At 38.9% G+C, this 27,155-nt stretch overlaps 1 pseudogene across 1 annotated transcript in view; it reads right to left on the bottom strand.

Annotated features, from left to right (window-relative positions):
* The window catches only part of LOC308338279 (tubulin alpha-1D chain-like), a 72,060-nt pseudogene extending 45,125 nt beyond the window's left edge, over window positions 1–26,935 (bottom strand). Inside the window, exon 1 of the transcript in view lies at window positions 26,843–26,935. The product of the transcript in view is annotated as a tubulin alpha-1D chain-like (transcript). The remainder of the gene's footprint in view (window positions 1–26,842) is intronic.
* Window positions 26,936–27,155: the final 220 nt, after the last annotated feature.

Raw genomic sequence — 27,155 nt, forward strand, 5'->3', positions numbered from 1 at the left:
TTACAGTCATATTCCATCCCTTCATCATGTTTACCCTTATTTTTGCATATGTACAAGTTTTTCTTTCTTTAAAATTTTGGGAGGCAGTCTCTTTTAACGGACTATAATATCCCCAAAATCAAGTGTGTGGCTCTGTCCTATTCACCAGTCTAATATATATATTTTTTTTTTATTTTTTTTTTTTACTTTTTTTCCCCCTTTTCTCCTCCCCCCAGTTTCGGGTCTCTTCTGATTTGCATTAGAGTATATCGTTCTGGAGTCGTTGCTCACCTTTTAGTAATTTGTTCTCTCATTCATCTATTCTTATCTGAATAAAATGACAAGGTGGGGAAACTCATCACAAAAAAAAGAACAAGAGTCAATACCAAAGGCTAGGGACTTAATCAATACTGACATTAGTAATATGTCAGACCTAAAGTTCAGAATGACAATTATCAAGGTGCTAGCTGGGCTCAAAAAAGACATGGAAGATATTAGAGAATCCCTTTCTGGAGAAATAAAATCCCTTTCTGGAGAAATGAAAGAACTAAAATCTAACCAAGTTGAAATCAAAAAAGCTATTAATGAAGTGCAATCAAAAATGGAGGCTCTTACTGCTAGGATAAATGAGGCAGAAAAGAGAATTAGTGATATAGAAGACCAAATGATGGAGAATAAAGAAGCTGAGCAAAAGAGAAACAACTATTGGACCATGAGGGGAGAATTCAAGAGATAAGTGATATCATAAGATGAAAGAATATTAGAATAATTGGAATCCCAGAAGAAGAAGAAAGAGAGAGGGGGGCAGGAGGTATATTGGAACAAATTATAATAGAGAATTTCCCTAATTTGAGAAGTGAACAAGCATCAAAATCCAGGAGGCACAGAGAACCCCCCTCCAAAATCAATAAAAATAGGTCCACACCCTGTAAAACTTACAAGTCTCAGTGACAAAGACAAGATCCAGAGCAGCTTGGGACAAGAGGTCTGTAACATACAATGGTAAAATATTAGATTGCCAGCAGAGCTATCCATGGAGAGCTGTCAGGCCAGAAAGGACTGGCATGACATATTCAGAGCACTGAAAGTGACAAATATGCAAACAACAATACTATATCCAGCTAGGCTGTCATTGAAAATAGAAGAAGAGATAAAAAGCTTCCAGGACAAACAAAAATTAAAAGCATTTGCAAACACCAAACCAGCCCCTACAGGAAACATTGAAAGAGGTCCTCTAAGCAAACACAAAGCCTAAAAGTAAGAGACCAGAAAGGAAGAGAGACAATATACAGTAACAGTCACCTTACAGGCAATACAATGGCACTAAATTAATATCTTGCAATAGTTACCCTGAATATAAAGGGGCTAAATGCCCCAATCAAAAGACACAGGGTATCAGAATGGATTTAAAAAAAAACAAGACCCATCGATATGCTGCCTGCAAGAAAATCACTTTAGACCCAAAGACACCTCCAGATTTAAAGTGAGGGGGTGGAAAACAATTTACCATGCTAATGGACATCAGAAGAAGGCTGGGGTGGCAATCCTTATATCAGATCAGTTAGATTTTAAGCCAAAGACTATAACAAGAGATGAGGAAGGACACTATATCATATTTAAAGGGTCTGTCCAACAAGAAGATCTAACAATTTTCAATATCTATGCCCCTAACATGGGAGCAGCCAATTATATAAACAAATTAATAACAAAATCAAAGAAATACATCGACAATAATACAATAATAGTAGGGGACTTTACCACCCCCTCACTGAAATGGACAGATCATCCAAGAAAAAGATCAACAAGGAAATAAAGGCTTTAAATGACACACTGGACCAGATGGACATCACAGATATATTCAGAACATTCCATCCCACAGCAACTGAATACACATTCTTCTCTAGTGCACATGGAACTTTCTCCAGAATAGATCACATTCTGGGTCACAAATCAGGTCTCAACTGGAATCAAAAGATTGGAACAATTCCCTGCATATTTTCAGACCACAGTGCTTTGAAACAAGAACTCAACCACAAGAGGAAAGTTGGAAAGAATTCAAATACATGGAGGCTAAAGAGCATCCTACTAAAGAATGAATGGGTCAACCAGGAAATTAAAGAAGAATTTTAAAAACTCATGGAAACAAATGAAAATGAAAACATAGCTGTTCAAAAACTTTGGGACACAGCAAAGGCAGTCCTGAAAGGAAAGTATACAGCAATACAAGCCTTTTTCCAGAAACAAGAATGGTCTCAAGTATACAACCTAACTCTACACCTAAAGGAGCTGGAGAAAGAACAGCAAATAAAGCCTAAACCCAGCAGGAGAAGAGAGATAATAAAGATCAGAGCAGAAATCAACAAAATAAAACCAAAAGAACAGTAGAACAGATCAACAAAACTAGGAGCTGGTTCTTTGAAAGAATTTAAAAAACTGATATACCCCTGGCCAGACTTACCCAAAAAGAAAAGAGAAAGGACCCAAATTAATAAAATCATCAGTGAAAGAGGAGAGATCACAACCAACACCAAAGAAATACAAACGATTATAAGAACATAGTATGAACAACTCTATGGCAACAAATTTGACAATCTGGAAGAAATGGATGCATTCCTGGAGACATATAAACTACCACAACTGAACTAGGAAGAAACAGAAAACCTGAACAGACCCATAACCAGTAAGGAGATTGAAGCAGTCATCAAAAATCTCCAAACAAACAAAGGCCCCAGGGCCAGATGGCTTCCCAGGGGAATTCTACCAAATATTTAAAGAAGAATTAATACCTATTCTCCTGAAACTGTTCCAAAAAATAGAAATGGAAGGAAAAATTCCAAACTCATTTTATGAGGCCAGCATCACCTTGATCCCAAAACCAGACAAAGACCCCATCAAAAAGGAGAATTACAGACCAATATCCTTGATGAACACAGATGCAAAAATTCTCACCAAAATACTAGCCAATAGGATCCAACAGTACATTAAAAAGATTATTCACCACGACCAAGTGGGATTTATTCCTGGGCTGCAAGGTTGGTTCAACATCCACAAATCAATCAATGTGATACAGTACCTTAATAAAAGAAAGAACCAGAACCATATGATACTCTCAATAGATGCTGAGAAAGCATTTGACAAAGTACAGCACCCTTTCTTGATGAAAACTCTTCAAAGTGTAGTGATAGAGGCTACACACCTCAAAATCACCAAAACTATGTATGAAAAACCCACAGCGAATATTATTCTCAATGGGGAAAAACTGAGAGCTTTTCCCCTAAGGTCAGGAACATGGTAGGGATGTCCACTATCACCAATGCTATTCAACATAGTATTAGAAGCCCTAGCCTCAGCAATCAGGTAACAAAAAGAAATAAAATGCATCTGAATCGGCAAAGAAGAAGTCAAACTCCCACTCTTTGCAGATGATATGATACTTTATATGGAAAACCCAAAAGACTATACTCCAAAACTGCTAGAACTCATACACCAATTCAGTAAAGTGTCAGCATATAAAATCAATGCACAGAAAATCAGTTGCATTTGTATACACCAACAAGACATAAGAGCAGTTAAGGAGTTGATCCCATTTACAACTGCACCCAAAACCACAAGATACCTAAGAATAAACCTAACCAAGGAGGTAAAGGATCTGTACTCAGAAAACTATAAAGTACTCATGAAAGAAATTAAGGAAGACACAAAGAAATGGAAAAACATCCCATGCTCATGGATTGAAAGAATAAATATTGTTAAAATATCTATGCTATCCAAAGCACACTACACATTTAATGCAGTCCCTATCAAAATACCATCAATTTTTTTTCAAAGAAATGGAACAATAATCCTAAAATTTATATGGAACCAGAAAAGATCCCGAATAGCCAGAGGAAAGAAAGCCAAAGTTGGTGGCTTCACAATTCCAAACTTCAAGCTCTATTACAAAGCTGTCATCATCAAGACAGTATGGTACTGGCAGAAAAACAGACACATAGATCAATGGAACAGAATAGAGAGCCCAGAAATTGACCCTCAACTGTATGATCAACTAATCTTCAACAAAGCAGGAAAGAATGTCCAATGGAAAAAAGACAATCTCTTCAATAATTAGTGCTGGGAAAATTGGACAGCCACATGCAGAAGAATGAAACAGGATCATTTCCTTACATCACACACAAAAAGAGACTCAAAACGGATGAAAGACCTCAATGTGAGACAGGAATCCATCCAAATCCTTAAGGAGAACACAGGCAGCAATCACTTTGACCTCAGCCACGGCAACTTCTTCCTAGAAACACTGCCAAAGGCAAGGGAAGCAAGGGCAAAAATGAACTCTTGGGGGACTGCATCAGGATCAAAAGCTTTTGCACAGCAAAGGAAACAGTCAACAAAACCAAAAGACAACTGACAGAATGGGAGATGACATTTGCAAACAACATATCAGATAAAGGGCTAGTATCCAAAATCTATAAAGAATTTATGAAACTCAACACCCAAAGAACAAATAATCCAACCAAGAAATGGGCAGAAAACAAGAACAGACATTTCTGCAAAGAAGACATCCAGACGACCAACAGACACATAAAAAAGTGGTCAACATCACTCAGCAGCAGGGAAATACAAATCAAACCCACAGTAAAATACCACCTCACATCAGTTAGAATGGCTAAAATTAACAAGTCAGGAAACAACAGATGTTGGCAAGGATACGGAGAAAGGGGAACCCTCCTACGTAGCTGGTGGGAATGCAAGCTGGTGCAGCCACTCTAGAAAATAGTCTGGAGGTTCCTCAAAAAGTTGAAAATAGAACTACCATATGACCCACCAATCGCACTATTGTGTATTTACCCTAAAGATACAAATGTAGTGATCCAAAGGTGCACCCAAATGTTTATAGCAGCAATGTCCACAATAGCCAAACTATGGAAAGAACCTAGACATCCATCAACAGATGAATAGATAAAGAAGATATGGTACATATATACAATGGAATACTATGCAGCCAACAAAAACCCTGAAATCTTGCCATTTGCAACAACATGGATAGAACTAGAGGTGTTATGCTAAGCAAAATAAGTTGATCAGAGAAAGACAATTATCATATGCTCTTTCTGATATGAGGAATTTGAGAGGCAGGGCAGGGAGTCGTGGGGGAAGGGAGGGAAAAAAATGAAACAATATGGGACTGGGGAGGGAGACAACCCTAAGAGACTCTTAATCTCAGGAAACAAACTGAGGGTTGCTGGAGGGGAGAAGGGTGGGAGAGATGGGGTGGCTGGGTTATGGACTTTGGGGAGGGTATGTGCTATGGTGAGTGCTGTGAATTGTGTAAGACCAGTGATTCATAGACCTGTACCCCTGAAAAAAATAATACATTATATGTTAATTTTTAAAAAGAGAGAAGTTTAACTATTTTGGTAAAGGAAGTTGTGGTCTGTGCCAAGTGTTTTCAATATATTATCTAGTTTAGTTCTCATAGTAACTACCACAATACTAGGAGGAATTATTATTATCCCTGATTTTAGAGATAAGAAACATCACTAAAAGTAATAATGATAATGATAATAATAATAGTAGCTTATTTATTAAGTATTTTTAATGCATTAATTCATTTAGTCTTGAAGACAGAACTGAGGTGAGGGGGGTTCTATTCTTATATGCAGTTTACAGGTAAGAAAAGCTAAGCACAGAGAAGCTAAGTAATTTGTTGATGATCACACAGCTAGCAAGTCATCCCAGCAGTCTGGTTCCAGGTTCTGTACTCTGAACCACCACATTTCACTGACCAGTGAGCCAGGGAGAGGAAAAGTAGAACTGCCAGATTTAGCAAATAAAATTGTAAAACACCCAGTTAAATATGGATTCCAGGTAAATAATGAATAATTTTAAATAAAGCTATCTTCTGTGTAGTGTTTGGGACATACACTAAAAAAAATATTGATTGTTTATCAAAATTTCAAATTTAATTCAATAGCCTGTATTAAACTGGTAACCCTGTGGGAAGGGATGCCTAAGATGTGAACCTCAGCTTATTACCAGAGAACTTTCTCATATCTACTACCATACTGAACACGTGTTTCTAAGGTTTAAATTATGTCCCAGTCTCAGTCCTGGTACCAGCTTTGGTCAACCATTGAAATTAAAAAGGAAGCAGGCTTGAACCTACATTGACAACAAAAAATATAAAGTAAGACACTGCGGTGTTCAGTCCTTCTTAAGAACTCATTCAAATTCTATGCCTGGTTCGTAAGAAAAATTTAATTAGAGACCTAAGAATACATTACAAAAAATTAAAGGACAAGAATGAGTCATTTATTTTTATATTCAGTAATTCCATTTTTTCACAAATACTCTTACAAGAAAAATCAGCATGTTTTCTAAGTGTTTAAAGAGCCCTTAGGTTTACAAGCAGGGTCACAAATAGGGTTGAGGGTAGAAGTAAAGAGAAAATGCAGAGAGACAATAGACAATCATTAGCAAGAGGATTCAGACCTTCCTATTCTTCCTGTAATTTATGGGTCATAGCCTCACCTTGAGCCAGGAAGATGATATTTAGATTTCTACTGATAGTACATGTTTTATTATTTACTTAAGACACACTTAGGCTCTAGATCCCTACAGTAAAACATAGGATTTTTTTTTTATAGTCATCTGCTTAGAACACTTTTGATATCTTCTCTTTTGGCATTACATGGTCTGTGTTCTTAATGATTCAGGTTTAAGACTGTTGGTATTTCTACACGGCTTGACATCACATGGGTGAATCAGCAGAAAACCAGCATCTTTATCACATTTCCCATTTACTGACAATCATCCCAAGTATAGCTGCTCTTTATACAACTATAAAAGCTTCCCTCTCGCCTCTTAGGACAAAATATTTCAGAGGAGGAAGAGAATCTTAGCAGAATCCTGGTGTTCGAGGTAAGGATAATGATGTACAGGTTTAACTCATTATAGAGAGAGAAGTATTTTACCCAGAGGACCAATGATTTGACCCACAGTCAAATTTGCCAACTGAGTAGCATTCACTTAGGGAAACTAACCCTGGAAAGGGATTCAGATCATGCCCTGCCCCCTCCCCCACTCAATAGCTTTGCGATCTTATATGTCACTTTCTCTCTAAGCCTCAAGTCTTCTCATCTCTAAAATAAAAACAGTAATAATGGCTGCTACAGGGTTGTGAGGAATTAATGAGCTAGCCTATATAAAGGGCTTACCACGGTGCCTGGCAACCTACATTAAACACCCAATGAATGTCACTAGTACTGTTAATACTATAGTCATTTTTGACACTAAATGATACACCTCTCACTAGCCCTCTCACTAGCTTCTTACTAGAAGCTACTTCTGCTCACGGGTCATGCCCCCTTGACAGTTCACTGCATTCTCAGGGTGACCAGGAGTATTAGCAGGTGTAGCTACTGTATAGCTAAATCCATGATATATAAACATGTCTATAATTAGATTTTCATTGTTAAGAAATAAGTTCTCAAGCCACAATTTGTACATTTCTTTTAAAAATCTGATTTGCATAGATATTTACACATTTAAATTCTCTAGACTAATTACCAAAAGAAACTGTGATTTTCTTTTTTTAAAAGACGAAGGTATTTCCTTCCTAAGGCTGTTTATTAAGTATTTAGAAAATAAGATTAATTTTGAAAGTTATGTTCATTTCTTTGTCACTTAGCTGAATACTGCTGCTTTTTCACACTAGTTAAATTAAACTTAAAATTAGATTTTAAAAGCAAAAACAATTCTCTGCCTTTAACAACACTATTTAAAATGCAAATTACATTGCAGATGAAAAGAATTGAAATTTTTGTAGCTTAAAACTAACTGGAATTCCAGAGTCAATATCATATAAATAGGTGTCCATCTGGCCAACCTCATGATTGCCAAATTTCTTCTTCTAATTGTTTAACAAGAATTTAAACAGCTCCCTCTTGTGGCCTAAAAAGCCATTGGCAATCCAGAGTTTAGTCAACTTCTTACCTGTCATTTTATTCACTACACATTCACTTAATAAATTATGTATTGTCTATCTGCTACAGTAGAGGAGGAGGAGAGCACAAACGGGGGTTGGGATGGATGTTGTTGCCTTTGGATGTGATTTATGTGGATGTAGTCAGCTTTAAAATTTCAAACTGGAACTCTGGCTCAGTGCACATGCTGACTGGTTGAGCTGCAAGGTGCTCAGAAATCCTGATACCAAATTTACCTATTTTCAGTTGAAAAGTTTCAGATCAAAAAGTGTAAATGAGAAGTCCCCCTGAATACGTTTTCTGGTAAACTTTGTCATAGTCCCTAAAACTTCATATTAACCAGCTGTTCATTCCAAAAATAGCTGGGAGCTGTCATTATGTACCAGGCACTGTGCACTAACAGACACCACAGGAAACAGAACAGACATGCTCCCGTAATGCCCACAGCCTAATAGGAAGAGAAGCATTAAGCAATCACACTGTAATATGTCAAAGGCAGCAGTCACTGTCTGAAAATAACAGGGAGACTTAATGGAAGCAGGTACATCAGGGAAGGCGGTTCTCTGAGAGATGACTGAGTAGGAATTTGCCAGATTAAGGGAGTGTGGGAAACTATCTCAAGTAGAAAAAATAACATACATTTAAAAAAAAAAAAAAGCATATGCCAAACTCAAGAACAGGAAGGTGCCTGACTCTCGAGGAACTGGAAATCACATAACGAACGGGACTAGAAAAAGCAGCAGGAGAGAGTAGAGGGGCAGTGTTAGGCAGAAGCCAGTCACGCAGGAGGGACTGCAGACTACAAGTGGGTTTTGAGCAGTATCCTCACTGGGCTATGCACTGCGAATCCATGAAATGTTTCAAGTTCGTGACTAACACACTACAATCTGCTTTATTTATTTGGGGGCTGGGGGTTCCTCTGGCTGCATGTATATACAGGATTAGAGGAAAGCAAGGGTGAAAGTGAGGATACTCCTCAAAATACAAGTGCAGCTGTCAAGCAAGTACTGCTGGCTGGAGTCTGGGTGGCATCTGAGGAGATAGCAGGAGGGAGCAAGATTTTAGGAATATATTGGAAGATTGCACAAACAGGATTTAGTGATGAAATAAGAGTAAGAGTTGGGGGAAAGGAAGGTTTAAAGATGACCCCCCACACGAAAAAGACAGTGAATGATCTATACCTCTATGCAAAAATCTGGATGCATCTCACAAATTATGCTGAATTGAAGAGCCAGACAGCCAAACAGAAGAATACCTGCCTGCAGCTTCCACCGCCTCCTCTCTATGGGGACCTATTTTGTGTCATCTTACAACCCAAAGGTTGTCTGTCTTCCAAAGTCCCACTAAGAGAACCAACATGGAAAAATCAAAGCCTAAGGTTTGACTAGTAAGAGACAACCAACCAATGAAGACATTTCTGTTTAACACCCTGGATGTTCGTGAAAAGGCTTAAGCCCTCAGCAGGACACAAATGGGACATGCCTTTTTTTAGCATTACTTTTTTTTTTTTTAAGATTTATTTATTCATTTGACAGACAGAGATCACAAGTAGGTGGAGAAGCAGGCAGAGAGAGGAGGAAGCAGGCTCCCCACTAAGCAGAGATTCCGGTGCAGGGCTTGATCCCAAGACCCTGGGATCATGACCTGAGCTGAAGACAGAGGCCTTAACCCACTGAGCCACCCAGGTGCCCCCTAGCATTACTTTTAATGTAACATAATCTGAACATTCTGGTCTACAGAGTAAGGGAAGTGAAAAAAAGAGAATTCGTAAGTTTTTCTGTAAAGATGGAAACGCTTAGTGTCAGCATATGATAAAAGACCCTCTATGCCAAACGAAACCATGAGAAATATTACTTCGAATTTCCTGCTTATTTTAGCCCCATTGTATCACAAATTTTTCAGCTGCTGGTATTGAAATCAAAATAGATTTTTCTGGCCCAAAAGCAGAAAGCTTCTAGTCAGGAAAACAAATGCCAGCCTTTTAAATTATCTGAGAGCTAGAATTAGTTCGAATAAGTAGCCTAAATCTTTCAGCTGAAGAAAACGTATTTGAATGTGGGAGATCATCTCAGGACATTATTTGAGAATTTCGCGTAGAAGTAGCTGACAAGAAGTGGGAAGAAAAAAAAATTTCCAGTTGAAACAGGAAAGAAAATATGAAGAGAACAAAGAGTTGAGCATGAGTTTTGGTGGCTTAGTTTGGTAATTCATTTCAAAGGCAGATGGGAGGAAAAGTGTTTAAGCAAAATTGTTTTACTGTTCTGACAGGTCCCACAGTGAAGCAGAAATCTTTATCACCTCAATTATATAAAAGAGAAAAATTATGTTTATTAGGATAGGAAAGAAATATTCTTCCATCTGCTTTAGATGAGGTATTAAGTCAACCTTTTTGGGATTTGGGTACATTTGTCTCATTCTTCACACTGGTCTTCAAGAAAAGAAAAAAAGAAGAAGAAAGAAAGAAAAAGAAAGAACAAACCAAGACTATAAATCCTCAAAGTTAGAAGACAGAAAGATTTCAGAAACCAGAGAAACTAACCATATCAAAACCCTCTTTTACTTATAACATTGAACATTGTAAGCTTGAATCTCTTGTGCACTTGCTGGTTTTAAGCAGAATCCCAGGAAAGCAGATCTGAGGTGAAATGGACACTGTGAGGAGCCTGCCTAATTAATGCCCCTTCAGTACTGCAACTCCCCTCCCCTCAGCTGCTGGGAGTGCCTGGTGGCTCAGGGCTCTCCTTTGAGTCCCTCTCTACAGATCATTCTCAGCTAAGAAAAGCCAGCTCAATCAAGGTCATGCTCTCTTCCTGCAAAGGCCTGTACCCAGGGACTGGTCAACGTGGCATATAAAAGTCCAACCCCTACCCCTGAAATTTAGAAAAACTCAAGAAGGCTTTGGTTTCAGTGCTCCCCATGGGGTCAACTGAGACCTTCACCAAGATTCCATTATAGTTCAACTTCTTCCTTGGCACAGTCCTGCTATCTTTCCTTCTCAAGTACAGCTTGAGAATACTCCCTGATCAATTTTCTACCTGCTGAATTCAGAGCTGGCTTCTCATGGAACTGGGATTACTGCAACATTGGAATTACCAAACTGGTATTTTTATTTATTTGTTTGTTGAGGGAGGAATGGGAGATTCTTAAGCCTAACTCCTAATCATCTTTCATCTTTCTTTACTTCAGAGAATTTGAAGGATTGGAATTACAGGAAGTTCCATTTAGGGAAGCATTCAGAATCAAGCTCATTTAATTACAAACCAAGGCAATTCTCAGTCTATAAATTAATTTCTACAAAAACAAGGGATTTAGTCTTGAGATACTACCCTCCCTCCTGAAATTCTCTCTTCCTCTGGCCACCAAGACATGAAATTTTCTGTCTCACCTCCTACACCTCTATGACCAGTCAATTTCATGTGACTTCTATTCTCATTTATTAATGAATAGTAAATTAACGAAAGGATGCAGAAATCAGTGAAAACATATGAATTGTGATACACAACTATTAAAATGTCTCCTTTGTCAATATTTCCACAGTGGTAAAAATAAAAGAATATCTGAGTAAGCATTCACTTAGTTATTAACAACTATATATTGAATACCTCCTATGTACCGTAGGTGGTTTAGAGTTTGGGGAAAAAAATGAATAAGAGATATCCCTGCCCTTAAGAAATTTAACAACGAGTGCAGAGTCTCAACCCCAACCAGCTCAACACCTCTTTTTTAAAACAAATATTTTGTTATGCCACCATTATGATTCTGATATAAAATGCATAGGTCACTTACCTACAAACTAAAAAATATATATATAACGTCTTAATTGTAACAAATTATAAAATATCATTGTAATTTATTTTACAATTGTAAAATATAAACAAAAGAAGGCAAGTTGTAATTTTTTTAAATGTAGTTTGGTATGTAGCTGCCACAAAAATAATTGGATACTCTGCCTTACATAGTGGCACCCTCCAATCATTGTGACAACCAAAACTTCCCCAAAATTTCTAAAGTGCTATTAGGAATGGTAGCACTTTAAACTACTAGTTTAAATGATTAAACTACTAGTTTAATCATTTAAGGGAAAAGAAAGAAATCATTTCTATATATTTGAAAGATGGCATCTAATTCTAATATTTAAAAATAATGCATGGAGCTTATGCATCTTTATTCTAAATAGAATAAGATTAGACAGAATCAACATTTTCAAATAACACCTTGTTATGGGCTGAATGTGTCCCCGAAAAATTTAAATGTTGAAGCCCCTGTACCTCAGAATGTGACTGTATTTGGAGTTTGTGCCTTATTTAAAGCAGTGATTCAGTTAAAGTGAGGTCATTATGGTTGGCCCTGATCCAAAATAACTAGTGTCCTTGTGAAAAGAGAAGATCAGGACACAGAAAACACAGGCAGAAGGACAACCATGTAAGGAATTAGTGCAAAGGCAGCCAAGTGCAAGCCAAGGAGGGAGGCCTCAGGAAAAACTAACCCTGTGGACACCTGATCTTGGCCTTTCAGCCTCCAGAACTGTGAGAAAATACATTTCTGTTGTTTAAGCCACTCAATCTGTGGCATTTTGTTGTGGCAGCCCAAACAAACTAATACACACCTCTTGATGGGAGTTGAGATAAGAGATATTCCTGCCCTTTAAGCCTAGATCTCCTATGCAGAAGTGGCAAAAGTCCAAAGAAAAAAGAAGGAAAAGGATTGAGAAGGAGCTCTTGAAGGGGAGTCAAGAAGGAGGAGGCTGAATAGCTTTTGTGTTTAAGGAATTGCATCGCCTGCGCATTTAATTTATCATTGTGTTCAACATTTGGAAAGAAAGACATAATCCTCATAGAGAAGTCTATTAACAATAATTTCTGTGTCAAAGCAGTAAAAAGAGAGCTATTGTGAGCAAAAATCCAATTCTCAATTGCATTTTCAAAATGTAATGTATGTAAAAATACACAAGGGAAATTACAGAAGTAAATGTCTAATGTTTGCATGGTTAGCAAAAGTTTGCTCCAATAAAATGAGGACAAAATGAGATACACTTATCGTATAAATTAATAAGGATCCATCTGTAAAGGCTTGTATCTCATTTCTGCATTCTGTTCTACCACATGTTCATTTTATGCATTAGTGTGATGTTATTCAGACCAGTGGACTGCCATTGCATTCTGTGTATTTCCACCATCACTGCGGATTCACAACAGAGCCAAGTTTAACAATGAAAAGATTTCTTTCTTACAATGAACTTTCCTATAAATCCTCACTCCTTGTTTCAGTGTTATTGACATGAAGGCATTGTACTCCCTAGTGTGTAAAAAGTCCGTATCAGCACACACCAAAGGAGGGTGTGGAGAATTCTGTAAGAGAAGTAGAGAGAACGAATCCCTTCTTACAGTGGAAATAGGAGCAAGAATACTATAAATGCAGTGTGAACTGAAAGAAGAAAATGTTTGCTTCGCTGTACTTTTTCTTCACTGCACTATTTTTTTTACAGAAGCAATTAAATATTTATTAAGCCTTTATTATGTTCTAGACTCTGCTAAATACCGCAAAAATAACTATGATGTGTAAAAGGACCATTGCCTTCAAGAAATTATCATCTATCTGTAAAAGACAACACTAGACTATAAGCAATTGTTTAGAGAGCAATTAAGTGCTAAATTCTAAGATACGGATCACAGATCTTCCCTGACTGGGATAGCAAAGGTGGAGATCAATCCTCAACCACCAACAGCCAGATCATTCATTCAACAAGGAACACATGACAGAAGCACACAAATGTTCATGCTTAGACCATCTTCATGTTTACCCAGCATTGAGATGAAATCTGGTGAAACTACATCATCAGCAAGCACAGAGGCATCAATCATTGCTCCTATGTTATCTTGGCTTCGCTAACAATATTTGTGTCAGCATTTTCAATGACTTTATTAATTGAGTAATATTAAATATGGAGGGTAAGGATGGTAGATTTGAGGGAGCATCCACAAGAAAGAATCCTAAACCTGAGTGAAGGCAGTAAGTAAATACCCTCTTAGCTTGGTTTCTGGTTCCCATAGATGGAACCAATAATGTTTAAAACCCAGACAGTTAGAGAACAACCCTGTGGTCTGGGAATTAGGTAAAGATAAGATAGCAAGAGATCACATCTGATAGAAAAAAAAATGCTATTTTCATATGACATTTCACATGAACCATTAAAGTGGGGGGAGGGGGTGCCTGGGTGGCTCAGTTGGTTGAGCATTTGATTCTTGATTTTGGCTCAAGTCATGATCACATAGGTCATGAGACTAAGCCCCATATTGGGCTCCCCAGTCAGTGGAGAGTCTCCTTGAGATTCTCTCTCTCCCTATTCCCCTCCCTTTGCTTGCACTCTCTCTTTAAAATAAATAAATAAATCTAAAACAGAAAGGAGACAAGTTTTAATCACTTTAAAAAAAAAAAAGAGTACGATAGCAAGAAAGGAAGAAGTCTCCAAGAGACACTTGCTGAGCGTAAGTGAATTTCATTTCTTTTAGAGTGTAATCTGAGTTTTCCAAGACTTTGCCAGCTTTTGCATACTGATGGGTCACATCTAGTTATAGTTCAGGTTAAACTGCTTTGTATTCCTACCTTAATAATCCAGGACTTCAGCTGCCTGGAAAGTTCCCTTAAGTATCTCTGAGAGCCCTACAGCATGGCTTCTGTGTGCACAAAAATGGCAGCCCTCACCAGCCCAGGCTGCCTTTACCAGCAGCAGCATCGATGCTGGTCCCTCTGTGAAAGCTGTACTGGCTCCTGACGATGACATTCCCAGAGAGAGGAAATCCTGGGGGTTCTAAAGCCTAGGGCTGTCACTGCACCAAAAATCATGTTATGTTCCTCAAGGCAGAGATTTCTTCTTCCCTCCCTGAGGTTCACTTTTGGAAGTGGGAATAAGCACAGCGCTGCCAGTGTCCCTGGGTCTCACAGAGTCCCTCCTGCAGCCCCTCTCCTCACCTGGCTCAGAGAGGTGTCTACTGAAGAGGGCGGAAGAAACAGAATAATATTAGCTGGCACTTCCAAAGCACTTAAGTGTCATGCACTGCTTGAAGTCGTTTACACAGCTTACCTCAAAACACTCCTGCGAGGCACTTACGACTAACATCCCCATTCTACAAATGAAGTACGGGAGATCAAGCACCTTGTTTAAGATTGTCACCAGCCATTAAGTGCTAGAACTGGGACCTGACCCCAGGCCTTCTGTCAGTAGAATCTGTGCTCTGAAATGCTACTGCTTGACGAACAACAAGCTGTTCTTGGCATTCCTAACTTTCCCTCACTACAGATAGCACTCCTCTCCTCCAGCCAAATTCCCAGTGAGAATAAAATCCTTAGGCGCTGGCTCAAGCTAAGACCCATGCCACACTATTATTTTCCAAAGTTTATTTCTCCCATTGCAATTCAAAAACAGTTCTCTCAAGCCCCACGTGTCATGCATTTGGCCATTGACATTAATAGCCTGAGCTGCTATTTCCTAGCTGCTCTTCTGGCATCGCTAAGTTACCATAGAAGGACAGAAAATTCTGGAACAGGGGCCAATACCCAGAAATTACAAACTCCATCAAGGCTCTAAATGGGAAATAACAGGAGGCAGTGGGGTGATAGAGAGGCAACAATAAGGCACAAATAAAAAGGAAGTTGGAGGGATAACAAAATACATAACCTCAACTTAGTTTCTACCTTTGGCCACTAAACCACTGGTTATTGTGATGCTCCAGTCAAACCTTGTTTCTGTAATCAGAACTCAAATCCCTAGGCATTAAAGGAAACAACTTTACCTAGTTCCTATCTTTGCCTACCTAGTACCCCAAAACATATCTTTCCCTCCCCAAGCCCATCACAATAAACACTTAAGTGAGAGTTTACAATTTCACATGTGATAATTTGTGAGCCCTGGTCTCAAATGGATCTCAGGTGCAGCTAATATAAATGATAAAATCTCAAGGGCTTGCCAGCTAGAGGTGTAACCTGTAAATAAACTGCTTTTAACAGCAATTCATCCTGTGACAGACAGAATGTGATGACTTCTCTGAAAGCATCCCACAGAATAAGAGAGCCTGTGTTTGCACAGAATACCATGGCAACTGAGAATTACATCCCAATAGTACCATCTTTTTAAAAACAATCTAATCAAGATTTGGGAGAATCAAAACTTTCCTGAGATTCTAGTAAATTGGAGTGCTTGCTCCTGGCTTGTGCAGCAGGGCCCAAGAAGAGAGCACTGGGCAATGTCTCAGGGTAGTGGCTGCAGGAGGAGATGAGAAAGACCTATCCCTCACTGTGGGATAGAGAGAGAAAAGTAAAAGATAAAGATCTATGTAACTATCCCATATCCTCTGCAGCAATCAAGACCATTGCACGGAATTCAGTCGATGGCCACACAGCAGCATTTCTCTCTCTTCCTGCAAGGAGCAGGTCATCCTTTCAAGACCTCTGCTTCCCTCTGATGGCTTTTATTCCCTTCCCTGCAAACACTTCTACCTCTAGCTGCTGTTCTACAAAACACACTTGACATGAAGTCCACCCCTTGAAACCACTACATTAGCAGTGGGACTCCTGGTATGAAATCAGAAAACAACTTTGTTTTCCCACTTGATCATTCAAATCTACACTTTGGGGAGAGCTCTTCCCCTTACATTTGGATAAAAACTCTTATAGTCACTCTCAAATTACCAAAGGTGTTCCAGCAATGTTAAATCATTAAAAATTATTCTTAATTTAGTGATGAATATGTCCATGCTGGTGCAATAAGTTAAAATTTCAATCTTCATTAAAAGATAAGGTCTTGCATCTTGGCTAAGGCCTGCCATGGAAAGTAGGGCTTGTGCTTCTCTCTCCTTTCTGGACTCCCACTACCACACCTGAGCACCCACTTACTTGGGTGTCTCTGGGTCCCCAGGAGCTGAATTCTCTAAAGATCCTTTTAACTCCTCCAACACTTTTATGCCTTCCATGCAAGTGATGGATGAAGAGCTGCAAAACTGGTTTTTGACCACCTAAATCATGATTCACTCAACCAATTCATTAAGATATCTGTTTGGCTTTTTGATTCAATTATAACTCATGGGATGTCTGCTATTTGCAGAGCATGGTGCTAAAGATATTACATAAGACATACTTCCTGCCATTCAGAAATTTTCTGTCTAGTTCAGATGAGAAAACATGTACACAAATAAATAGACCACAACGTCATGTATACCATGACCCTATGGTCATGAGAACAGTAAATGCCACCGGAAATTAGCAAAGGAAACTATCTTTTCCAACATGGATTATCAGAGAAGACTTTAGGAGGAAGTGGAATGTGAATTTGAAACGAAGTTCATATAATAATATATAATAATATATTATATTATAATATAATATATTATATTATATAATAATAATAAGCTCACTAAGCTAATTAAACCCTACAACAACCTTACAAAATAGGTACTATTATTTTTATTTTTATTTTTTAAAGATTTTAATTTGACAGAGATCACAGGTAGGCAGAGAGGCAGGCAGAGAGAGAGGAAGGGAAGCAGGCTCGCGGCTGAGCAGAGAGCCCGATGTGGGACTTGATCCCAGGACCCTGGGATCACGACCTGAGCCGAAGCCAGAGGCTTTAACCCACTGAGCCACCCAGGCGCCCAAAATAGGTACTATTATTATCTGCAGTTACATATGAGAAAACTAAAGCCTAGTAATTTCAAGTAATTTGTCCAAGTTCACATAGCCGGGAAATGAAGATCAGGGATTCAAACCAACATCGTCTACTTCAGAACCTTGAGGAGAACTTTCCAAAACGGGAGGTGGAGGTGGAGAATAACATAGATAAGGGAACAAAGTTACAAAAGGTAAATGGTGGTCAAAGTATGGGTTAATATGACATCCCATTCTGACAGGAGGGTATACTCTCAGTAGGAGATACCGGAAGACAACAGAAGTATTAGATGGAGTAGTGGACTCAGTTACCTCCAAATCTGAGTAGCCTATAAGAAGCAGCTCTAACAGAAGAGCATGTCTGGCAGCTACTTGTCCCCTTTGTGTTCTCCCACCTCCCCTAGTGCTAACCAAGTTTGTCTTGAGTTCAAGCCTGTGTTTATTTTACCTTGTCCTTTATTATGGCAGCAGGATTTGATCTGACAACTCCTATATGAGGAGATTTCTTTTTATTTTCTTTTCGAGAGAGACACAGAGAGCAGGGGGAAGAGCAAAGGTAGAGGGAGGGAGAGAAACCCAGGCAGACTCCCCACCAAGCACAGAGCCCATCACAGGGCTTGATCCCACAACGCTGAGATCATGATCTGAGCCAAAACTGAGTCCAACGCTCAACTGACTAAGCCACCCAGGCGCCCCGTAGGAAGAGGGTTTCTATTTGCACAGTCCTCTGTTCAGGCATCTGGGTAGCTCCTCCTCATTGCTCTTCTTTTCCACAACGTGGATAATTTTAAAAAGTCAATCAAAAGTCTTCAGTAGGGCCAGCCACTTTGGTTTAATTCCGGTGTGTTCAGAGGGTAAGAGTGTGACCAGGGAGACATGCAAGAGAAGGGAAAGAATGGTCTGTAAAACCATACTAGGAACCAAACTGTGGGGTACCTAGAGGATAGATCCGTCAAAACTAAGAAAAATTGGCTTACGTGCTCAGAGAAAGACAATGGATTATAATTTTCCATGAATTCTTAGGAAGTGTAATATAAACCACCATTTAGCCACAAAAACATCCTTTTATTTTTTTCTAAGAGTATATTATCTATTGTTATGTTTGGTGATTTACAGAGTGATATCCTTGCAAGATCTAGTGATTTTCTTCAAAATACAACAATTCATTGTGCTGCTCCTTCATCTCTCCTACATGACCATGACCATTTCTCCCCTTAGACCTAATATCTCTGCTCATGTACTTTCAATCCTCAAACATAGTCCAATACATCACTGAGATTTTGCTTTTACTAGACCCCTTAGGTACTACTTTCCCTCCCCAAAATAAAAAGAAACAAGTGAAATGGTAAAGTGCAGCCATTAACAGCTGCAGGAGAATGAGTTAGAACTTCAAAACTCGGGGGACACTTAGGTGGCTTAGTTGGTTAAGTGTCTGCCTTTGGCTCAGGTCATGATCTCAGGGTCCTGGGATCAAGCCCCACTTTGGATTCTCTGCTCAGCGGGGAGTCTGCTTCTCCCTCTCCCTATGCTGCTCCCTCTGTTGCTCCCCCTGCTTGAGCTGTCTCACTTGCTCTCTCTGTCAAATAAATAAATAAAATCTTTAAAAAACAAAACAAAAAAAAAACAAAAATAACTTCAAAACTTGGAATGTCCAGATTGTTGCTGGGTCTGGCCCTATATTGAAACTCCTAGAGGGGTTGCTGTGTCTTTTCCTGTGAATGAGGTACAGGAGGAAATTTCAAAAACATCAGGCATAGAACACTTTATATTTCCCATGTGGGTTTCACCATTTCTCTAGGTATGGCCTCAGATTTGGGGTTCTCTTTTCATGACTTTTTTCTTTTCTCTTTTCTTTTTCTTTCTTTCTTTCTTTCTTTTTTTTTTTTTTTAATATATAATAACTTTGAATCCTTGGTTTTAGTCCCTAAAGAAAAGCAGCAAATATACATGAAATGCCTCTCTAGGTGATTCAGAGGTGCTGGGAAGTTCTGCAGTAAGGAATTGCATTCAATTTTGTTTCACCTGGAACTTCTCATACTCTTCTTCTTGAAATAGCTATTATCATCCTGTAGACACATGTTAGGAAGCACTGTTATAGATGAAAATAGAGACATGCAGCATCTGGCCTGTCAGACTGGATTATAATAAAAGTCTGTTGGGTTGACAATAAGAAAAATAGTGGATAATGCATAACTGCAAGTATTTTTTCATGCATTAGATATCTATAAATTGCATACCCTTAATATGAATTGTTGCTGTGAAGTTTAGGTGCCCAAGATGAAAATAAAATAAATAAATCAGAGCTTATCATTTCAAGTCTCATTTTTACGCTATTTTCCACGGAAATATACCCTCATTTTCCAGAAATTTCCCTGGAATTTTTTAATGAACATTCTAAATGTACCTGGGCTATGTACCCTGGTTTCTTCACCTTTATAAATAGGTCTGACCCATCCAAAACTGCAGAAATACAATTATGTGCCAGGAAGATAAAACTGCAGATTTTTTCCCCCCAGAAACTGCAATAGAGCCCTCCTGTGGCTAATTTAATCCAACAAATTTTCCCTGATCTAAGCAGAAAAGCATATAAAAAAGCAGTTTCATTGTAGCTATAGCCATGACAATGTGCTTTGAGTCTAAGAGCCCTAGAAATAAACAGCTCAATAACAAATATATATTTCCTTAGAAAGAGAAAATAAAGCCTAAGAATAGAAGGAACAGAGTTTACCTCTTTATTTTTGCAGACAACATCTTAAGTCATTTTTATCAATTTTATGGCTTAGTTTACCAGAAGCAAGATCTGGAATTTAGGAATTATTGCAGCATTGAGAAAATATAGGTGTGTTAAAAAAGGAAAACCACCTATGTCCATGACTCAAATTTCTCAAAAGTTGATTAAGAACAGAATTTTCTGTTTATCCAGAAATAATTTATCTGGCAGATGCTATAGATTGAATGTTGGTGTCCCTATAAAATTCACATGTTGAAAACCTACCATGTAGCGTGATGGTATTAGCAGGTGGGGTCTTTGGAAGGTGATTAGGAATGAGCACCCTTATAAAAGAGGCCTAAGAAAGCTCCCTTGCCTCTTCTCCCATGTGAGATTATTATGAGAGATGGTTATCAGTGAAGAAGCAGATTCTCACCAAGCATCAAATCAATCAATGATTTTGGACTTCCCAGCCTCCAGAAGTATGAGAAATTAATTTATGTTGTTTATAAGCCATCCGCTCTGTGGTATTTTATTATAGCAGCCCAAATGGATTAAGACGGAAATTGGCAACAAGAGTGGAAGGCTGCTTCACACACACACACACACACACACACACACACACACACACACACACAAAATGAGGAAGCAGCTTTGGAACTGAGTAATGGGTAGAAGCTGGAAGAATTTTGAGGTGCGTGCTAGAAAAAGCCTATACCGCCACAAACAGATCATTAAGAGTGATTCTGGGTAAGAGCCCAGAAAGAAAAGAAGAGAACTATAAAGAAAGCCGCCGTCTTCTAAGAGAATATCTACATAACCGTGCAAAAAATGTTGGTAAATATGGACAAGAAAAGCCATTCTGCTGAGATCACAGATGGAAATGAGGAACATATTAGATAGTGCAGCAAAGGCCATCCTTGTTTTAAAGTGGCAAAGGACTTGGCTGAATTGTGCTCATGTGTTTTGTAAAAAGTAGAACTTGCAAGTGATAAAATTGGATATTTGGCTAAGGAACTATCTAAACAAAGTATAGAAGGAATGGCCTGATTCCTCATAACTGCTTCATTGTAAAATGTGAGCAAGAAATGACTTAGAGATTATGAATTAAAAGCAAAGCAGAACTTAAAGATTTAGAAAATTATCAGCCCATCTATATTGGAAAAACACATAAGGTCCAGCCAAATTTGATAAGGAGATTAATATGGATCAGCTATCTCAACAGAAGCCAGGAGCTATTCTTCAAGACAACGGGGAGAAGAGTCAGCCATCTAAACACAAGCCCTATAGAAAAACACCTAGTCTTCCTTCCTTTGTGTCTCCCTTACTCCTAATACTACTATCACACTCACAACACTGACACCAGGTATACGGGGGATTTCCTCTACCACACAGTTCTCCAGACACCAGCTGGGTGTCCTACAATTTAACTCAATTCTGACACTACCTGGAAATAGCACCCAATTGCACAGATGAAAGACTCATGCCCACAAGACTGTTCCCACCCCACTTTAGATGCCAATCAAAAGTCCCCATTGTCACCCTTGCTTCTAAGCAACCAACTATAAATCTGATATTTCCACAATCCCCTCCTTAGGTTCAATTAATCTGACAGAACATCTCACAGAACTCAGGGAAACACTTATTTACCAACTATCAGTTTATTAAAGGGTATGATAAAAGATACAGATGAACAGTCAGATAAAAAGATGCATTGGTTGAGGTCTGGGAAGGTCCTGAGTACAGAAGCTTCTGTCCCTGTGGAGCTGGGATGTGTCACCCTCCCAGTGTGTAAGTGCTCACCAACCTGGAAGCTCTCAGAATCCCCTACTATTAGAATTTTATGGAGTTCTCCTTACATAATGTTAAAAAGAAAAATCACAGGGCGCCTGGGTGGCTCAGTGGGTTAAAGCCTCTGCCTTCGGCTCAGGTCGGGATCCCAGGGTCCTGGGATCGAGCCCCACATTGGGCTCTCTGCTCGGCAGGGAGCCTGCTTCCCTTCCTCTCTCTCTGCCTGCCTCTCTGACTACTTGTGATCGCTGTCTGTCAAATAAATAAATAAAATCTTAAAAAAAAAAAGAAAGAAAGAAAGAAAGAAAGAAAGAAAAATCACAGACCCAAAATGGCATCACTTAGGCCAAGTCGCCAAACCAGAGCTCAGTACCTAATCTACCTGTAGTTTCAACCTCCCCCAGAAACCTAAATCTTAACTGGTTAGTCAGGATTTTTCTGATAAGCACCAACAAAGTAATCTGTTACACGGGTCCTGTCTATCCCCTTCCCACCCTCAGCAAAGGAAGATAAAGTAATCTGCATAAGACCCCCCTGCCCTTACCCCTAAGGGAAAATGGCCCTGCCTGGAACAACCCTTTCTTTTCTTTTAATAACTTTCTTGCCCCACCCTCCTTCCTATAAAAACCTTCCTGTTCTGCTCAACTCCTCAGAGTTTCCCTCTACTTGCTAGAAAGGATTCTACCCTGGTTCATGAGTCACTTAATAAAGCCAATTAGCACTTCAATTAGGGCTTCAAATTTACTCAGTTGAATTTCTGTTCTTTTAACACTAGGCATGATCAGTTATTAAGTCCATTTCCAGCTCTCTCCTCCTCTTTGGAAGATGAGGGTAGGGCTGAAAGTTCTAAGCTTCTAGTCACAGCTTAGTCCTTCTAGTGACCAGCTCACATCCAGGGGCCCACCTAGAATTATCTCATTAGAACAAATTCTGGTGATCTTATCACTTAGGAATGTGCAAGTGTTTTAGGAGCCCATTTGGGACCCAGGGTCAAAGACCTAACATTTATTTTTCTGTTCCTCTGTTATCTGTTTTTTTCTGCTATCTTTTGTTATTTTGTGAGTATAAGACCAATTTCGAAAACAATGGAAGAATGACTTCAAAGGCATAGAGATCATCAGAGCTGCCCCTCCTGGACAGGCCCAGAGTGCAAGGGGGCAGAACAATTCCAAAGGAGAGGCCATCTTAAATCATAGGCTCTGCTTCCCCCCACTGCAACATTCCATTCCTCTGCCACCCCAGGCTGGGCTCTAGCAGGCCCTGGTGAAGCATATGCTGTACCCAGCAAAGCTGTGGGGGCATGGCTACCTGCTCCTAGATTTCTAAGGATGCTTCCAAGAGCCTCAGAGTCCATGCGGAGTACCCCAATGGGAGTGGGGCCACCACAGAGAGCCCCAACTAGGGCAATGCCCTGCAGAACCACGAAGATGATACTACCTCCATTACCCCAGACCAGTAGTAGAGTCACTGCTATGCAATTTCCATTAGGAGAGCCAACTGATGGGAGTCACAACATAAGCTGTATCCGGCAAACCCAAGGGGGCAGGATCACCCAGAACTTTGGGGACCCAAACTCCACCCAGCAAAGGTGGAATCCCCACTCCAATGTTTCTGGAAGGCAGGACCTCTGCCCCAAAGGGCCTAATGGACAGAATATTGAGTCAAAACTTATTCTCAAACCTTATTCTCAAATTTCCTTGTTGCAGTTCAGACCTAACTCAAGCCCTTTCTTTCCTATTTCTCTTTTTTTGGAATGTGAATGTTTATCCTATTCCTGGCCTGTAATTGTATTTTGGACGCACATAATATGTTTGATTTCACAGGTTCAAAGCTAGAGAGGAAGTTGCCTCAGGATGAATCATATCTTGAATGTCACTAATATCTGATTTAGATGATATTTAGATGAGACTTTGGACTTAGATTTTTGGAGTTGATGACACGTGAGAAGGACATAAATTGGTAGAGGTGGTTAGGGAGAAGGGGCCAAGGGCAAAATTTTGTTATAGCAACCTAAAAAGACTAAGACAGCAGGCCTCAGTTTATTAAGATACAAACTCAAAACCAGAAAGAAATCACAGAAAAAAAAAATGTTCTAAACTTATTTACTGGTTCTCCCTTGTTGAGGACCAAAGAAAGCTTCTTATACCTTGCCTGTTGAGCAGTATTTGAAGATCTACTCTTACATCAGTAGCACACCTGCAATGACCTACTTCTCACCTCATTTTTCACACAGCTCAGTCTTGGCTAACCTTCTATGATGTTTTCTTAGCTCTCTTGTCTCAAAGCTTCCATGGACCACTCTGATAACCAGTGTATTACTGGTATTACAGGTTCATTCCTTCCTATAGAACTCTCTTCTCATAAACTGCCCTCATGGACAACGGCCACACTCTCCAACTCCAATGTAACCTGTATAAAAGTGTATGAACTGAATATTTATGAAAGCTCACCTCCCTCCTGAGGAAAGAGCTCCTGGTAAGTCTACTGGGGGTGAACTGCCACTGATTCCAGGTAGGGTGGTATACAGTGGCTAAATCATTCTTGGGATCACGTGGATATGTTGAGAAACTTACGAAGACCAATTCACAGTGTCTCACACATAAGTGACCCCACAATGAATTATTTGCTAAATGATTGGCCAGCTGGATAGATGGGCAGACAAAAATGTGATAGGTGTTAGACATCGATTCTATTCTTAATTTTTAAGTAAAACATTATGAATGTTCATTATGATATATATGTGGCTTCTGCAGTTAAAAAATCAAAAAGGAGAGCTTGGTGACTTCTATATCTGATAATCTCTTATGTAGATACCTATTTGGAGAGGACAATGCTAACTACCATAACAAATTAATGCCAACATTTCAGTGGGTCAATATAATAGAAGTTTATTTCTTGCTTATGAAGCAGTCCAATCAATTCAGCTGTCCCTATCGGGTGGTTTTCCTCCATGTGGTGAATGTGAGACACAGGTTTCTTCTACAATGTGACTCTGTTTATCCCCTGGGGCTTTAGAGCCCTCTTTATCCCGCTAGCAAAGGAGGAAGAAAAAATGGAGAAGGCACACATGCTTCTTGAGAAAACCTGACCTGGACGTGACAGACATCTCTTCTATTCACATTCCATCAGCAATAGTGAACATCTGGGTGGGCTGAGAAAGGAAGTCCCTGGCTGGACTTGTGCCTCCTACCTCTGACAGATTAATGGAAGGGAAAGGTGGGCACCCAGTATTGGTGACTATCTAGCTAACTCTGGTCAACTTCAAAAGAAATACAGAACTATCAGCAAAAATTATTTTTAATGAGAATACCCAATGCTATTTTCAAAAGAGCACTCTCAAATACTGCTTCTAACTGATAAAACATGTTTTGTTCCAACTTCAAACTGGCTTTTTTGGAAAGCAATTTGGCAATATGCAACAGCACTAAGTTTTTCCTGTCTTCATATACAGAGATAATTCAAAGAATCTATATTAAGATAATATTCCAAGATATTTTTAAAGCTTTATGTGTATTAAGATGTTGACATAAAAAAAAAAAAAAAAAAAAAAAAAAAAAAGATGTTGACATAGACTTATTTATAGTAATGAAAAATTAGGAAAAATAGTGAAACCATACACCTAAGAGAATAGTAACATTATCAAACTTTGTCCAATGGCACATATGTGTAGCCATTGAAATTTTTATGAATCATTTTAACAGTGTTTGTTAGAAAGCTTAATTTTTAAAAAATTTTTTTATTTTTGTGAGAGAGCAAAGGAAGAGGCAGAGGGAGAAGCAGACTTCCCGCTGGGCAGGGAGCCTGATGCAGGACTAGATCCCAGAGATTATGACCTGGGCCGAAAGCAGATGCTTAACCAACTGTGTCACCCAGGCATCCAAAAAGCTTAATTTTTTAAAGCAAGTTACAGAATTGTATGTGCAGTATACCTTGTGTTATGTAAAAATATAAGAAACATCAAAATGTAAAAAATGTAAGTTATGTAAAAAATATAAGAAACATAGAAAACACTGACTATACTAAATATTTGTTGAGTTTGCTCCTAGGTAGTAAAATATCATAATTATTTATCTTTTTATTTTTTCATACTATTCAGAGTGTCTAAAATTAATGTATATTATAACTTTATAATGTATATTATAACTTTATATTCAGAAGAAAATTATCTAGAGGATAAGGAGAATAGCCTCATACAAGACAAATATTGTTGGCAGAATGTGATTGGATCCTTCTAGTAACTGCTCCATTCCTGTTTCTTTCTTCTTTTTAAAAATATTTTATTTATTTATTTGACAGAGAGAGCAACAGAGAGACAGAGATGGAGAACAAGTAGGGGGAGCAGCAGAGGAAAAGGGAGAAGTAGGCTCTCCACTGTGCAGGAAGCCGGATGCAGGGCTCAATCCCAGAACTCTGAGGTCATGACCAGAGCCAAAGGCAGATGCTTAACTGACTGAGCCACTCAGGCGCCCCTCCATTCCTGTTTCTCAGCTGTTTTCCCCATTCCTGATCTTGGCCACTGTAACATCAACTAGTAAACTTATATCAACTGAGCTTTCTCTTCCCAACAATGCCCTTTGTTATTGTAACATTGACTATGTTAGATCTGATCAACTCTGTGATATTCAAAGAATAAAATGATTAGAGCACTTCTTTTAAGGAGACTGGTCTGGAGCAGTGTGACTGGAAGACTGAAGTATGATAATGCCTTACATAATGTTTATACCTCTTTGATATGAATAACAGGAATGCTGACTGCATGATGTCTACAGGACTCTTCAATAGACTCTGAGCTCCTGGAGCAAGGCAACTGCATCATCTTCGTTGGTCCAGTGCCCAAGATAGTTCTGATACATAATTGACACTTAATAAATGTTTCAAATGAATAAATGACTAAAAGATGGAAAGAAGGAGGAGCAGCTATTTAATGATGGTGATTGCTATTCACTAATGCAGATCAGCCACTCAATTAATATTTATTGAGCAAATATTATGTGCCAGTTTGTGCTAGGAACTAGATTCCAAGAAATTGTGGTAGA

The sequence above is a fragment of the Martes martes genome (assembly GCF_963455335.1).
Source record: "Martes martes genome assembly, chromosome: 2".
Lineage (NCBI taxonomy): Eukaryota > Metazoa > Chordata > Mammalia > Carnivora > Mustelidae > Martes > Martes martes.